The sequence below is a fragment of the Sabethes cyaneus genome, chromosome 3 (genome assembly GCF_943734655.1).
Source record: "Sabethes cyaneus chromosome 3, idSabCyanKW18_F2, whole genome shotgun sequence".
NCBI classification, from domain to species: domain Eukaryota; kingdom Metazoa; phylum Arthropoda; class Insecta; order Diptera; family Culicidae; genus Sabethes; species Sabethes cyaneus.
Window position 1 is genome coordinate 134,892,491 of NC_071355.1, and position 17,152 is coordinate 134,909,642.

General features: G+C 37.9%; 1 protein-coding gene across 3 annotated transcripts in view; it reads right to left on the reverse strand.

Moving 5' to 3' along the window:
• The window catches only part of LOC128743439 (histone acetyltransferase KAT6A), a 151,238-nt gene extending 140,272 nt beyond the window's left edge, over nucleotides 1-10,966 (reverse strand). For 2 of the 3 annotated variants that reach the window (XM_053840016.1, XM_053840015.1), the window contains exon 1: nucleotides 10,613-10,960. The gene's annotated coding sequence lies outside the window, so the exon portion shown is untranslated. Of the gene's footprint in view, nucleotides 1-10,612 lie in introns of all 3 variants that reach the window. The other variant, XM_053840014.1, reaches the window with a different exon arrangement.
• Nucleotides 10,967-17,152: the final 6,186 nt, after the last annotated feature.

A 17,152-nucleotide genomic window follows, 5' to 3' on the forward strand; every position in this document is an offset into this window, starting at 1 on the left:
AAACCCCGTCTACGGAAGTGATGATTGAGTGGAATGATTTTACTGCAGTTAAAATTATAGCAAGTTGAAACCGGGGCGCTAGCATCGTTTAAGAGCCTTTAACATTGCTAGTTTCGTTTATAGCTTACATGCCGAGCAAAAAACAAATTTTTGTTTTGTGAACAATAAAGTAATGAGATGAACCAAATCAAGAAAAAATGCATCGTTGCATTATCACAGCTCTAGTAGTGACGTAACAAAACGTTCGAGAGAAGTAAGAGAACATCGAAAACCGTGCAAAGTTTGCAACCGCATGGACCACCGTTTGAGATACTGCCAAGATTTCAGAGCTCTAGATGTGGCTGAGCGTAACCGTATGGTTAACAAATGGAAACTTTGTAAGGTCTGCTTAAACGACCACGGTTCAGCTGAATGCAAATTCAATCTTCGGTGCCAAGTGGAAAATTGTCGAGAGCGGCACAATACGCTGTTGCATCCTATAACGCATGAATTCGCGATAAATGCCCACGTGAGAGCAGATCAACCGATTTAGTTCAGGATGGTACCAGTGACATAGTACTATGGGAATAGAGCGGTACATACTCTGGCGTTTTTGGACGAAGGTGCATCTGTCACTTTAGTTGAAAAATCAATAGCGAATAAACTAGGCGCTAATGGTGCTAAAGAACAGCTCACAATAAAATGGACAGCGGACGTCACCCGAGTAGAAAAGGAGTCAATGCGCCTTAATTTATGGATTTCAGCTCGCGGATGCGACACGAAGCTAGCTCTTGGTGGAGTGCGCACAGTGAAGGAGTTAAATTTACCTTGCCAGTCCCTCAACGCAACGTGTGTTCGCGAGAAATACAAATATTTGCAGAATCTTCAAATCTTATCGTATGGCGAGCAGCGTCCAGGTATTTTGATTGGTTTGAACAATCTTCATGTGTTTGCAGCAATGGAATCGAGGATCGGCAAACCAGGAGAGCCGATTGCCGTGCGTTCCAAACTAGGTTGGACTATTTATGGGCCAAATCCAGATTCGCCAACTATCAGCAATTTTGTTGGGTTTCATGAAAAAGTGAGTAACGAAGATATATTTCGGTTACTAAAAAACCAATATGCATTAGAAGAGTCCAGCGTGTCAGTATTATTAGAGTCCGCCGAGGACAAGAGGGCCCGAGAAATTCTTGAGCACACAACCAGGCGGGTGGGTGATCGATTCGAAACCGGGTTGCTGTGGAAAAATGATGACCCACAGTTCCCGGCTAGTTTTCCAATGGCTTTACGAAGAATGAAACAGCTTGAACAGAGGCTTTCGAAATGTCCAGTCTTGTATGATAATGTCTGCAAACAAATCGATGAATACTTGGTAAAGGGGTATGCACATCTAGCCACGAAAGAGGAGATAAATGAAACAAATTCTCGCAAAGTGTGGTACCTACCTTTAAATGTTGTCATCAATCCAAAGAAGCCCGCAATGGTCCGCTTAGTGTGGGATGCAGCTGTGAATGGTATCTCTTTAAATTCCCAGTTGCTCAAGGGACCAGACATGCCGTTGACGACCGTTATACATCGATTTCGAGAGCGAAAGATTGCTTTCGGGGCCGATATAAGAGAAATGTATCATCAAGTGATGATAAGGAAAGAGGACAAGCAATTTCAAAGATTTTTATTTCGAAAAAATACACAGGACCACCCAGATGTGTATGTTATGGATGTCGCAACTTTTGGTTCGACGAGCTCTCCGTGTTCGGCGCAGTATATAAACAACCGTAACGCAACGGTATGGGCGAAAAATTATCCAGATGCAGCGAACGCAATAGTCAAATATCATTATGTTGATGATTATTTTGATAGCGCGGATACACTAGAGGAAGCTATTAGACGAGCGTGCGCGGTGAGGATGATCCACTCTAAGGCTGGATTTGTGATTAGAAACTGGGTGTCCAATTCGCGACAATTCCTACAGCGTTTAGGAGAACCCAGTGCCATTCAAAACGTACATTTTCACCGAGACAAAACGACGGATAGTGAGCGCGTGTTGGGAATAGTCTGGGATTCAGCTTGCGATGTTTTGTCTTTCTCAACTATACATCGTGAGAGTATACGTCCCTATCTCGAGGGCAATAGTGTACCAACAAAGCGAATAGTCCTCAGCATAGTGATGGGCTTTTTTGATCCGCAAGTTTATGATGATGTAGTTGAAGAAGCGGCCTGTTATCCTCAACACACATATCCTCTCGCGATCCTACATTCTGCCCATCACTACGAAACCCGTTCCTAGCTCGTTGGTTCCTTCACCATTCTGGCAAAATTGAGCCTTGCCGCCACAGATCCCCCACAGCTTCCCGCCTTTGCGACAGATCTCCTGTAGTGCCAAAATGTCGAACTTTTGCAGTTCTAACTGAACAAGCAACATCGTGTCGCCATCCATGAAATTTAGTAATTTACAGTTCCAGGTAGGAAGCATCCATTCCAAATCCTTGTTTTATCGCCTTTGTCCATGCTAAATGTTTCTAGTTGAATTTTCTTGATTTTTCGTAATATTTTAGATCCTTACTAGGGCTATGCTGCCGAGTCTCATGATGGGGTCTCATCGTATAGTGCCGAGACAAGACAGTGCCTCCTTGCCTGTCGGTATACGACCTTAGTTTCCACCAGAGTAGGTTACCACATCTCCGCTAAGATTGCTCGTATTCCGGCTGGTGGGGTAATCAACCTATTTGGGACACCATCTATAGCTGTACATAATTTGAACACTTACAGCAAAATCAAATGGAAGTGTCCAAATTATGTACAGCTGCAGATGAGGTTCAAAACAGGTTGGTTACCCTACCACGAGGGGGTGGAGATAGAACTTACTGGATAAGCGGCTAAGGACCACTATAGGGTCTGTGTTGCACATTATTCAGTCGTTCACCAACCGTTTCTTATCCACCAGTCATTTTGACTGGTTTTGGTATAAATAGGTATATTTAAAATGCTGGTATATCTAGTATTAATAACGTGAAGAAAATTTATTACACCCTCTGTACTTTTCGTCGGTTCCAGTGCGTGCTATAGGAAACGTAATACAGTTGGATTTCGATTTTGGCATGGTTCGATTTTGGCATGCCTCGATTTTGGCAACACAAGATATTTTTCTTCCAAAAATATGCTTAAATATCAATCAGTTTCTGCATACATGCTTTAAATGACGAAGAAATGATGCCCTCAGTATGTTCGTGAAAAAAAGTTATATGGTTTCGAACAATAATATTTTTATTGCCGTAAGACTACGTCGCACAGTGCGTTGAGCCATAGACAAAAATCGTTTTTCACTTTTTTTTAATCGGGTATACTAAGTATTTAAAATTGTTTATAGATGTCATCTGCTATATAAACAAGTATAAGTTTGCTTGGAAAAGCGCCACAACTACTATTACAAGTGTTCAAACTGTCATGTTGCAAAGTGGATTTTACTTACAAATTTTGCTATCATTTTTTAAGGTTATTCATCACGCTCGTAAAAGTTTTACAGTTCGTGTAATCAAAATCTTTAAAAAGGAGATTAACAATCAAGGTTAGTAGAATAAATTTTGGTTATAGAAAGAATTCATTTTGACCTCACTCCTAAAAAATCGCCGCAAAGAAACGACATAGATATTGACTTTCAAAAAAACAGAACTCCAACTTCGATTACTGATTTAAAAAATGTTCCACCGACTTCCAAGCTAAAATATACACAGAATGATTGTTCAAAGTATCCTCTATACGATCGAACAGGTTTTAGCTGCAACTACCTGCAACTCTACAAGATATTTCAATATTTGTAGACCAATGTCAGGCACTGATAAACCGTCAGAATTCCGTTTATTCTGACACATTATGTTATCCTTGCCAGAAGAAACCACTGCTTATGAAGTTTCGTGTTATTATTGCTCAAAATTAAGTGAGCAGTGAGCGAGTGAGCAAATATTTCTAGAAAAAAATTAATAAACTTGGTATCGGCTGCTGTTTTTCCCGTTTCTCGGCCTGATGACGAACAATGACTGATACCGGTTTCTTGCTGGAAATTCGTTTCGTGGATCTAATTACATAAAATGTTTTCAAAAATTACCCAACAACAACAGAAAACAACGAGCTGCAGCCTTTGTCTTAAATAATGTCACGGAAAAATTATTATTTACTTTTCCGTTACAGCTGAGAAGGGTAAAACATGGTATTACTGTATTTTATGTATTTTATTGTTATTAATGGTATTACTCAAACTCTGTTCATAATCTAGATTTGTTGGTGCGAAAGTATATTGTGCTTCGAAATGCTTAAACGTCTTCCATAAGCATAGCTTTCCAAGCTTTCATGCACTGAAGAAAAATCGTTCGATTATCGAAATTGCTGTCATGGTTGATCTTCAAGTGCTACTTAATCTATTGCTAGATTGCATTGCTGATTTTACCATTGTATTTCTAGTACAAATGCCGCTTTCACAACTACCTTGGTAGTTATATAGCCGTCGGCAACCCATATAATGATGAAAAACTTTAGCAATGCTTGCGTAAAAATTTGGCGCTTGAGACATTTTTGCCATTATGTAAATATTTTGAGACATTTAAGCAAATACTAGCTTTGATTATCACAATTCACAAACTATTTTTTCATTAAACTAGGTTGATAAAATGTCTAAAACTAGCAATTTCGATTTTTGTCCCGCAGTCCCATACATTCAACGCACTGTGCGTCGTGCCGCAGAGTGTCAATAACATATTTGCACCGGACGGATAGCACTTAGCGGACTTTTAAAACATAAAATGGTTGAAATCGTTGATTAATGATATTTAGTCAATGTCTAAAGCATTTACATTAAATTTTTTGATATCGAAAAAGGGTCTCGATTTTGGCACGGTTTCGATTTTGGCAACATAGGCGACACGCATTTGTTGCCAAATTCGAAATCCTACTGTAGTAAAAAGCTCGTCCAAGCTGTTATCACACTCACACCCTTATACACTTACTGTGACGTAGTGTATGATGTTCTCGAGTTTATCAATGAATCTGAAACCACAACTTTCTCGAAGCTTCATATCAACTGTACGTTTCGTTTATAATCTTGGACGTCGCGATCCAGACATGTGAAAGCACGCGCCGCTCCGCACGCCGTGCTAAAACATTCTACTTCGTTCATACGTCACACGCACCCGGTTTCAGTGCACTTCGCCGACTCTCGTACGAACAAATATGACTCCGCACATCGGTGCCAATTTTTTTGTTAGGTTCGGTTTTATATGTGTTGAGTGGGCACGGAGCGGCACCGGGCGAAAACCGACAGCCGAGCACCCCATTCATACTCTGCCTTTTTTTCTTTCTTTCGTGCTATCTGCGCTGCGCACTTCTCTACCTATCCGAAAACATTTTGTACATTTCGTAGCGAATAATATGGACATGAAAGATAAAACGATTAAAGATTGAATTAACGAATTTTTAAACCATACTTTATTTGAATATTATATTCACATCTCTCTATTAAAAACCCGTTTTCGATTGAAATGCATAATTTAACCAAATCAAGATTTATAAAAGGAAGTAGGATAGCTTTTAACCCGCATGGGATATGCAGGTTCGCACATTAAATATTTCGGAACAAAACATAATCTGATGCTTTCTATAAAAATTACTTAGAAAAAACTGTTCTTAAATCGAAAAATTACCTTGTATCGAAATGTTTTCCTATAGGTATCATAATAATAAGCATTACATCGAATCAAAATCATTCTTACTGAGCAGCAGCAGCGGCGGAACACCAACACGGCGTTGTGGAAGGCACCCGCTACCGTTCATAAGTTTTTACCGTATCGCTCCAAGCAGTTATATAGGTTTTTAAATTTGCGAGCGAAACGGCGTGCCAGTACACCAGCCGGCACTTGCTAGAGCACGACAAAAGCACGACTAGAGAACGGTGCCCGAACGTCCTGCCAACTCAGTGACGTACACCGAATATGAACGAATGAGAAAGAAAGCAAAGAACGAAATCATGCAAGCCGTCATATGGCCCAGCGGTAGTACCGTGCTCGTTGGTACCTAACCGAAGGCAAGGCACTTCGATCGGGTTTTCGTGTTGTCGGGGAGCGTGCTAGTATGTAGCAACGCCAGTGCGTTCTATTATCGAAAGCACCCAGTGCCGTGCGTATGTGGACGGGTGGCAACCGTGTCGCACCGGGCGGTGTTTATAACAAGTCTGCCGGCGATACCGCTGCGGTAATCCATCATACTATCTTAGGAAAAGATCTACTCCAAACTACGAATTTGCTGCTTTCTCCGTCGTGGCTGACTATGCGAACTACCTGGGTACCGCCATCCGGGGTGAGATTGTGCCACGGGGGTGAGATTGTGCCAAAAACCTATTTTTAGTTATTTAGTTATTTTTAGTTATTTCAGACCTCTCCGGGTTATTTTCGTTCATACTTTTTGTATGATGCGATGTTTTTAGCTGACCCCCTGCCCCTAATAGTCCACTTAGTTCATGGACGGCCCCATGTGAACTACTTCATATTGATATTTATGTGTATTGTTTATAAACATGCTAATGTTCACTGTTTAGGTTTTTAGCCAAACTTTATGTTTTTGGCACAATGTCACACCCTAGAAGGGGTGAGATTGTGCCAAAGTTCATGCACTTCCAGTAAAATTAGGTTTCATTGTAACTAAACCATCTCTACGGTAGTTGTTAATTGAACAATTTAGTATATATTGACAGATTTGAAATCAACTTAGTTCCTAAATTGTGTGTATACTGAGCTAAAGAACAAAAATATATGCTTTTTTGGCACAATCTCGCCCCAGATGACGGTACCATTAAACATAGGCTTAGGTTGTATTACAGAGGACAACTGCTTTAGTGATTCTATTTTTATTTTATACTAGCTGACCCGACAAACTTCGTATTGCCACAAATTAACCTGTGTTGTACATAAATCATGAATCTCGGATGATCTTTGTCACAATCTCGAGTTTCGTCAAGTTTCTGAGGAGTTCAACCTTAGATGATTCATTTTGTCAGTTACGTAACTATGAAAGCATCCCAGGTAACCAATAAGCATCACCAATGCTATTCAAATGTAGGCCAATAAGCATTAAAGTCGCCTTAAATGCTATTTTGGCAAAATATACAGCTACTTTACTGATAACCATCTTATAGTGCTGACAATGCTAATTTACAGCTAATTACCGACACGAAGAATTTGAATACAATTTTGGATGCCAATTTACAACACCTATGCAGTCAAAAAGCTAATATACAACAACGTGCATTATAAAATACCAAATACACTGATTTGCTGCTTATTAGTTACCAAGAATGGGTAGTTTAAAATACAAATTTGCAATTTTCGCTCACGCTAAAGTAGAAAACAACCCCCTGTCCCCTCATTGCATAGCGAGAAAGCGGATAGTAATATTCGCCATGATTGTACAACATTTCGCCGAATATCATTTTGCGAAAAACCTTAAGTGGAATGTACCATTTCACGGAAAACTTTTTTGTGGAAAGTACCATTTCGCGATCCTCTCCTTACTCGCTGTTGCTCGTTCCAGGAAACCCAGGTAGACCTAGGAAAACAAATAAACCTAGACAGTAGTGATTTCTGCGGGGAGTTGCCTCCCCCCAGTGGGCGGCGCTTCCGATGGCGGGTCGCCGGCAACACTCGCGGCCGTCTCGTCCTGAATGATCTAGAGTTACTATAGATAGTTTTTGTCTTGTTATTGACTAATGTTTTATGGAAGAGTCTCGAATTTCTCAAGTTCGGTTAGTTTTTGAATTTCGCAAAAATTTCTCTTTTATTTGTATGAGAGTCTATATCCCCCTACCACAGGGGTGAGAGGTCTCTAACTATCATAAAATAAATTCAAGACTCTAAAATCTCACACATGCCAAATGTGGTTGCATTTGCTTGATTAGTTCTCAAGTTATAAGGATAACTTTTAAGGTAAGGGGTCCTAATTCATCATAGAAAAAATGGTTGCCTCCAAAAACACCCACATGCCAAATATGGTTCTATTTGCTTGATTAGTTCTCGAGTTTTGAGGAAATTTATATTTCATTTGTGTAGAAGTCCCCCCTCTTAAAGTAGGGAGGGGTCCTAATTCACCATAGAAAATATATTTTCCTCCAAAAACCTCCACATGCCAAATTTGGTTCTATTTGCTTGATTAGTTCTCGAGTTTTGAGGAAATTTGTATTTCATTTGTCTAGGAGCCCTCCTGAAGTGGGGAGGGGTCCTAATTCATCATAGAAAAAAAAATTGTCTCCAAAAACACCCACATGCCAAATTTGGTTCTATTTGCTTGATTAGTTGTCGAGCTATGAGGAAATTTGTTTTTCATTTGTACAGGAGCCCACGTTCTTAAAGTGGGGATTGGTCATAATTCACCATAGAAAATATTCTTGCCCTCGAAAACCTTCACATGCCAAATTTGGTTCCATTTGCTTGATTAGTTCTCGAGTTATGAGGAAATTTGTATTTTATTTGTATGGAAGCCCCCCCTCTTAAAGGTGAGAGGAGTCATAATTTCCCTTCTAAAGAGGGGAGGGGTCTCAATTTACCATGGAATAAATTCTTGTCACCAAAAACACCCACATGCCAAATTTTGTTCTATTTGCTTGATTAGTTCTCGAGTCATGCAGAAATTCGTGTTTCATTTATATGGGAGACCCCCCCCCCCCCTCTTAGTGGGAGGAGGGGTCTCTAACCACCACTAAAACCTTAATATTTTTTTTGTAACGATGATTCTACAATTGATGAAAGGGACGTTAAGGGAAAGTAATGAAGATGAATTTTTTGGGAATGGAGGGGAGAGTGGAAAGGAAGGGGGGGGGGATAATAGGTAGCTACGCTTAACAAGTTGTCGTTGTGACTCCTATCTTTTGTCCAATGCTGGAAGGTGCATGGGTCGAACCAAGCTATAATCAGGGATTAAAATTAGATTTGAACCCACAACACCTGCCAGGTTACTCCATTCCCAAAAAATCCTTCTTCATTACTTTCCCTTACCGTCCCTTTCATCAATTGTAGAATCGTTTCAAAAAAAATATTAATATATGCCTGACCGCATTTCAAGGTTATGACTAAAATAACGAGTTTGGTCAACTAAAACCTTTCCTGGCCCCAAAAACCTCTACATGCAAATTTTCAAGGCGATTGGTTCAGTAGTTTTTGATTCTATAAGGAACAACATCCCGACAGACAGACAGAAATCCATTTTTATATATAAGATGTAACTTGTTTCTATATGTAAGACTTCTCCAATAATTGTTTGTAAATTAATCTTAAGTAAGGATAAGGATAGCCTATATTCATATACAAATACAAATACAAATCAGTTGCTATTTATGTTGAAAACTCCATAAAAAATGGGACTGTTAGGCGAACAGCGGCAGCATGGGCTACTTATAATAAAAATGATATTCTAATAAACCTTAATAAAAAAAAATTACTCTTGTCGCCGTAGGTTCTTGCAGTGCGCCTGAAAGCTCACAATGTATTGTATCAAAACACAATTTAAGAGTTTGATGAAAATTAACGTTTTTCGAAAATAACTATAATTGTAAAGTATGTAGTCATATTCTTGCTAACCTGAAATATTGTAAGTACTCTTTCAACAAATTTGATTATCTATGTTACTAGATTAATTTAGTACCTAGAGAAAGTATCAATGAGAAAATGCAAGAATCCCTGAAAGATATTTTTTGTCAAGCAAATATTTATATCGGGAACATTTCGGCACCAACTTTCAAAAGGGTCAATCTGCAAAAAGTAAACAAACAGAGTGATGGTTTCTTTCCCTAAGCTAGTCCGGCAGAAAATAACCCTTACTTGGTTTGTTTACATAATAGCAATAGTTTGACAGCAGAATTATGTTGTCAAAAAAAATCAAACCAAATAAACAAACGTTTTGGCATATAATTCACTTGTTCAGTAATATAAAATGAAAAGACCTATAACTGAAATTATTTTTTTTCATTTAAAATAAGTACCTAATAAAATAATAAACGGAAATATGCAGTTTGTCCAAACAGACTAAAAATTGTATGTTACCTATGGTTGTTGGACTGTATTTCACACTGAGTAGCATATCTAGAACCGGTATTAGTTTTTCCACATCTTTAAAATGGATAGTTTCTGGGTTTACCCAGTTTAAAATCGATTAATCAACTAATGCGTTAATTCTGCAATTGCTTTTCAAACTCATTGTTTTTACATTTCACAATTCGATTCAACCAGTTGTCCAGGACACAAATCTGAACGTATAAAATCTCTCAAGTAACAGTATGTATGTGACTTTAAATAACACCGCCGTTTCTCACTATGTAATAGTAGGTAACTATAATGTTAGCAACATAAACATGCCTGTACGAGTTGATTTTCTTAAACATTATAATTAAAAAAATAGATGTACCGGAACACATTACGAATATCAAACTATTTAGAATCACTCCACCCTCACTGTTCAATATCGTAGCCTTTTATACAATTAACCTTTCTCCTTGTTTTACTTGTGCGTATTATTCATTATTATTCACAAACGATCATGCCGACGGCAGCCATCTTGCCAATAAAAAGTTGAGCAATTTTCGCAGTCAATTTTCCATACTCACCTGAAAAACGCTATTTGCCTCCAGAATTTCTGTAAATTTAAGTTATTCCATAGAAAGCACTTGAATTTTTTGCAAATGGTTCGAAAATAACTTTATTACACCAAATATATAAAACACCGATTGTTCACAAAACTTTTCACAAAACTACTCGATAACAGGGCTAACAAAATGTTTACTGCTCGCCAAATTAGACCCTAAAATTGTTTTAAAATCACTGTTAGTAGGCCCAAAAGAATTTAGCATTTATCGAGCTATTCGACTTTAGTTTTTATTGATACCATCACTTCTACTGCGTACTTCTGTGACAAAATGGCTAATTTTTTCTTTCACAACGAAGCCCGCATATTGAATGGGTTACCATCATTGCAGAGCTGCCAATCTACTGAAAGTGATTGAAGTTCCAATCTCGCCGAACTGACAGACAAGAGACATCAGTGTTCATCAGGGCAGGGCCATAATCCCATGATGGCATTTAATGATACACTCAGCAAAATTCGCATAGAAAGCCTTGTATCGACCTGAAAAGAAATGGGCAAAAAGATAGGCCAAGAAATGCTAAAGAAAAGATTTGCCGTTTGCGATTTCTTTACCAGTATGCACCTTACAAGAAATATTGTTTCACTTTCAGATGGCGCAGTACAGGCAAGTAAATTGAAACGTCACTTTTCCGTACGGAATATTGCGATTATTATCTAAAATTTTTCTTTCGTAGGTTTAGTTGTGCGCCTAACAATTGCGCGCAGCTCTGTTCTGGTTGCTCGCAGTCAAAGTATCTCTTTCACACTCACACGAAATCTCGTAAGAAACTGTCAACGCAAGAGTGATGAGAAAAGCAACAATATTTCTCTCTCGCTCATCAGCTGAATGCTAGGGTAGCTTGCTTCGTGTTTGCCCATTCAAACATGGACAAATTTTTTACAAACGCAATCAGCATTGAAATTTTATCATTTTTGGTTAACGTAAGACATTGTAACTGTGTTGTTTGTAAGTCTGTACGTAATAAAACAAAACAAAAGTTATTTAAGCATAGAAAACTTCCACGTGCTTACACTGTCAATAATACATGATTTACCTTTGCGCACAACTATATAAAGCTGCAAAACGAAATATTTTCTCGGGAAGCACAATAATATCCGGCGCAATTATTACCACAAGAAAAAATGACAGATAATTGCTTGCCTTGCAGTTGTCAAAATTTCTTCCGTATTTAGCAAGATTTTTTCTTGAGCTATTTTCTTTTCAGCTGGATACTAGGCTTAACACGCAAACCGTGAATTCCAATAAGAATTTTTTTAGATAGAACTAACAAAAGGGAGAATATCGCGAATGAAAACGCAACAAGTGATATTTATTTTTGCTGGACCAGCATGGGAAAATTAACTCTTGCTCGGTTTTTAATGCTTGCGACAATCACCCTTTTATTGGTTCTAACCAACAAAACCAACCAACATTAAAAAAGGGCGAATAAGCCAAACTACGTCCAAACAAACCGCATGACGTCCCAAACACAATGCATACGGATTTTACTACGTTGCGGCAATTTGACAGTTTTTACATGGGTTTTCTGTCAAATTTCCGTAACGTAGTAAAATCCGTATGCATTGTGTCTGGACCTTCAGAGTTATTTTTTTTGCAGCAGCAGCACTGAAACAGGACATGCCAACTGGCTTTTTACTCTATTACCGTGTACCCCCGCTGGAATGACCTTTCTTAATCTGAATATTTTTAATCTGAACCCCGTTGGTATGAATGCGTTCACATTAAAAATTGATCAAGCGTCATACACAATTGACGGTTGAGTTGACAGGGCAAATTGAAAAAAAAAGCAAAAAACCTTAATACGTTATTCCTCTTGCTCTGCAGCTTTGGCAATAGAGCTCATATGCAACTTACCTCTCTCCAACACAAAATAGACCATTTTAGTTGATACTGTCGAGCAAATTTCCTCTTCTACGATCTGGATGTTCAGAATTCGCGCACATTCGACATGTTTTCAAAACGTTTGTTTTCGTCAAATCAAAACAACAAGGGTGCGCGCCTTGCGCGTATGTGAAAGTGAATAGAGTTACCAAATATTCAGATTAAAAATGAATTCGCCTGATCTGATCGGGGTGTTTTTCATATTAGCGGGGGTTGATTGTATTGTTGTTGCAGTTGAAAACCGTAATAATCGACCTGCGACATTCGGTTTTATTCTTGTTCTGTGTGTCGCATGTGGTACGCTGTGTTCGCACCACTTCGCACATTGATACGCTATACAGTGCACCACGTGCGATGTAGTTGCCATACACAAAACAACAATAAAACCGAATGTCGCGAGTCGGTTATTACGGTTTTCAACTGGAACAACAATATGCTCTAATACCCTAGACAGACAGAGGCGGGGTACGCTGGTGAAAAGCTGAAAGAGAGTCGCGAAGACGGTCTTCTTTTTCTCATGCTTTGACCATTTTTATTTTTCCTATATAGGTGAACAAAAGCTTCATTCGACAAGTAGTTGGCGCCGCGGTAAAAAGGATGATATTTTTATTTCGAGCTGTCAAAACACATAGAAAAGTAAAATCATAAGAAGCGAATTTGAATTTTTTTAAAATACGCGCTTTGGAATCAATCAAATGTTATGGTTGGGTAAGAAAATAACATATATACTTACTATAATTTTTATTTGCCTGCATTTTATTTAAAACCATTTATAATTTTATTACATAATAAATACTAAACAATAAGGACATTGATTCAACATGCCTTGGATGAAATATTGTTATAATTTTGCTTAAAATCATTGAAATTACCTTAAACAGTATATAGAACACTTGCATGAATATATCTGGATCTAAATTTTTCGGTCCCGAACCTATAAACATAACCACACACACCTAAACTAAATCCGGATCTCAATATACTTGTCCTAAGTACACATTTCATTTGCAACCACCAGTGCGCTAGCTGGTAAATAAGATTTCTAACCCGCTGCAGAAAATTTAATGTTCGCAATATTCATTTTACTGAGATTTAAATGAAAAATGTTTTGATTTGTATATCCGTCCAGCGAAAATTTGTAACTGATCATCATTTTCCTAGTTCGGACAGCCAAATGTAGGAGTCGCATGGGCTTCATTAGTTTTGCGAATTCGAGCCAAACTAAGAGCTACCTACCGCTACCTGGTTGTGATTATTGGAACTACAAAAAAGTGCAATTCCCAAAATGCTTGCTGGCACCTATATCACAGAGAACAGACATCCATTCAGGAACAAATTTTTCGGGAATTCTTGGATAAAATTTCAAATTAAAATCACATAATATGCTAGCGACACCACCACTATAGTTTCCCAACTAAATGATTCATTTGATTTGCACACTGACAACCTTTGCACAGTGGGGAATCGCTGGCCAGCAGCCAAAAATTGAAAGTTCATTTCGACTCTCCGTTGTATTTTTCCTGTGATTCTATACTATTGAAGTGTTCAAATCCAAAATTTTAGATCAATATGACCAAATTTGAATTTTCTATGAATCTTGAAAGTATGCTATTTCAGCATGTTTAAGCGTTTTTTTGAAAAATAACCCAATATTTCAAATCATGCTAGAGGTCTAATTGTAGCTCAGATTTCAACGGTGTCTAAGGAAAAGTTCTTTAAAAAATAGTGCTGAATAAAGCCCATTGATTGAGTATGCAGTAATTTTATCATAGTATGCCACAATTTTAATTTTCATTAAAAAAGTGCCATATTTTCGCGTAAAACACGCTTAAAAGTTTTGAAGCCAAGGTTCGCCACTATTGAGACTACCGGTAAAAGTTAGCGTAAAATATGAGCTTTCAAATGGATATAGTCTCATTTAGCGCAGAGTAGCGCAGAGCACAGATGTTACGCTTGTAAGGCTACTATATCAGAATTCAACAATATAGACAAAATGCAAACACTCAAAGTAAACGTAGGATATCTTAATTATGGGATGTCTCCTTTACTTAGTTGGATAAGCTGCTTCGAATGTATGGTCCATATTGCATATTGATTAGATTTTAGAGGTTGAAGGAAATCTGGAGGATACAGCGATAGTAATGACGGAAATACATTCGTAGATTTTATGACATCCTGGTATTAGTTCTGAAATCACGGGTATAGATATGAAATTAATTAAAAGGTTGAGAAATTTCCTTATACCAAGTTCTTGAACACATTATTTCAGAAAAAATCGAAACTTATTGTTTGTATACCAAAAACCTTTATCTCAGGGTATAGTCCTCATATCATACGTCCACTGCAATGCAAAGAATTTGAATTCGCGGTCATAAATGAATCTAGACAACTATATTGCTGATAGGACGAATGACAGAAGAAGCACAAAAATAAGTTTTTTCTGTTTAATTATAGTCACTTTAACAACACGGGTCATTCGTGACTTCTGCGGGGTTGGGAATTGAACCACGATCCTCGGTGTGAGAGGCGTGAATGCCAACCACCACACCGGTATTGACCCTCACAAAAATAAGGTTATTGCCTTATGCTAAAAATAGTGATAAAAATACAAGACAATATTTTACATGCAAAAATGAGTGTGAAAATACAAATCGTGATAGAATTATTCGTCTTCTTATTTCTCCGGATAAAGCTTATAGCTTCTTCGAAACGGAAAAATGTAATTAGAAAAATCTTTCTGAGTACGCTATATTACTATTGAAGACGAAACGTAAAACGAGTGATTCTGTAGAAGGAGAAGAAGAAGAAGAAGAAAAAGAAGATGGAGGTAAAGAAGATTAAGAAAACTAATAAGGGGAAAAGTTTTGATTTTTGATTAATATTAACTTGCATATATGGATTGGACTATGGATTTTGTGTTGATTGTTAAAGCGCATACTTACTTTATATTGTTTTATATAATGTTTTATCCTATAAAAATCCATATACAATAATTTTCTTAATGACCCTCATTCCTTATTCGTCATTATACTTAAAAAAATACTTGAAAAATAGTTGAAAATTCTCCCTAACACAAAAAATATACGTTCTAATGCAAAATAAACCTGAAATTCGGGCTCAGCACCCCAAAATTACTTAAGAACCACATATTATCCTTGATTTAAAGAGATTTTTTTGCTTGGCCAGCATTTGTATGGAGTCGCCCCACTGTGCTTTGGCTCCTCTGGCGCTAGTATATATGGACTAAAAGCGTTATGCTACACTCTTAAATGATTCTACCTGTAAATAGGTCGGATTTAGTTGAAGCCAGGTTGAAACTACTCAAAATGCCCTTAAAGTGTACAAACTCAAACTTTGGGTAAAAATTTCAACCAATTTTGGCTACTTGCTACCGATAATTGAATTATTCTCTATGACAAATAACGCAATTTTAAGTTCCTACTACCAATTTTTTAGTTGAAAAACTACTCAAAATCTGAGTTTGTACACTTTAAGGGCATTTTGAGTAGTTTCAACCTAACTTTAACTAAATCCGACCAATTTACAGGTAGAATCATTTAAGAGTGTAGCGCCAGAAGCTAGCTGTTGTGATTTTGGTCTAGAATTTCATGCGCCTTTAGCGACACCATCACTATAGTTTCCCAACTAATTTGACATAAGTTTTATCCAAGTGGGGACCTTTTGCTTGGATGTCTGTTCTCTGTGCCTATATGGAGCTCAACTTTAAAAGTAATATTTTACTGAATTAACAACAGTGGGAATGATGAAAATGGATAATAAAGGTAAGAAAATGCATTTCCTTTCATTTGATATATATTGTTTCTGAATTCTGATTCGGGAGATTATTAGAGCTTCGCAAGTGTATTTATGTTTACGAACTGATAGGTTATATGCATTGGCGGAACTAGTGCTCATTTCTAGGGGGGGGGGGCTATTCAGCTTTCCACGAGCGATAATGGCGGATATTGAGCACAAGTGGGCTCAATCTTTTGACATTCATTGGAGGAGCGTCGAGTTCGCCCTGACGGAGTTACTATGGATACATTCATGGTTGTTTGTTGTGCGAATGTAAAAATGTAATCATTGTCTCATTTTGCAGATCAGCTGAAGTGGAACATAACCGAACGGATTCAAACTTTTGTAGTGGTTTGCGGCCATAATTTTCTGAAAGCCCTGCCTCAGGATACTTTTTACAATCGTGCGAATTAAACATTCGAGTGTGCACTCAGAGGCAAACATTAACTTCATATTGGTCGATCCGTTGACAAGTTTGCTCTCGAACAGCGTCTCGTCTTGATAAGAAACATTCCGTTGCGTATTTACGCCCTGAAATGTCCGAAAACTGCGAAGCCACAATCCACAAAACTTCTTATCCGTACAATATGTTCCTCTTCAGCTGATCTGCAAAATTAAACATTGTTTACATTTTTTCACGCGAACAACAAACAATCATGGGTGTTTCCATAGTAACTCCATCAGGGTGAAGTCGACGCTCCTCCAATGAATGTCAAAAGATTGGGCCCACTTGTGCTCAATAACCGCCATTATCGCTCGTGGAAAGCTGGATAGCTCCCGGCATTTTTTCGACCATTTTGTTTCCTTGGCATATTAAAATTAAAT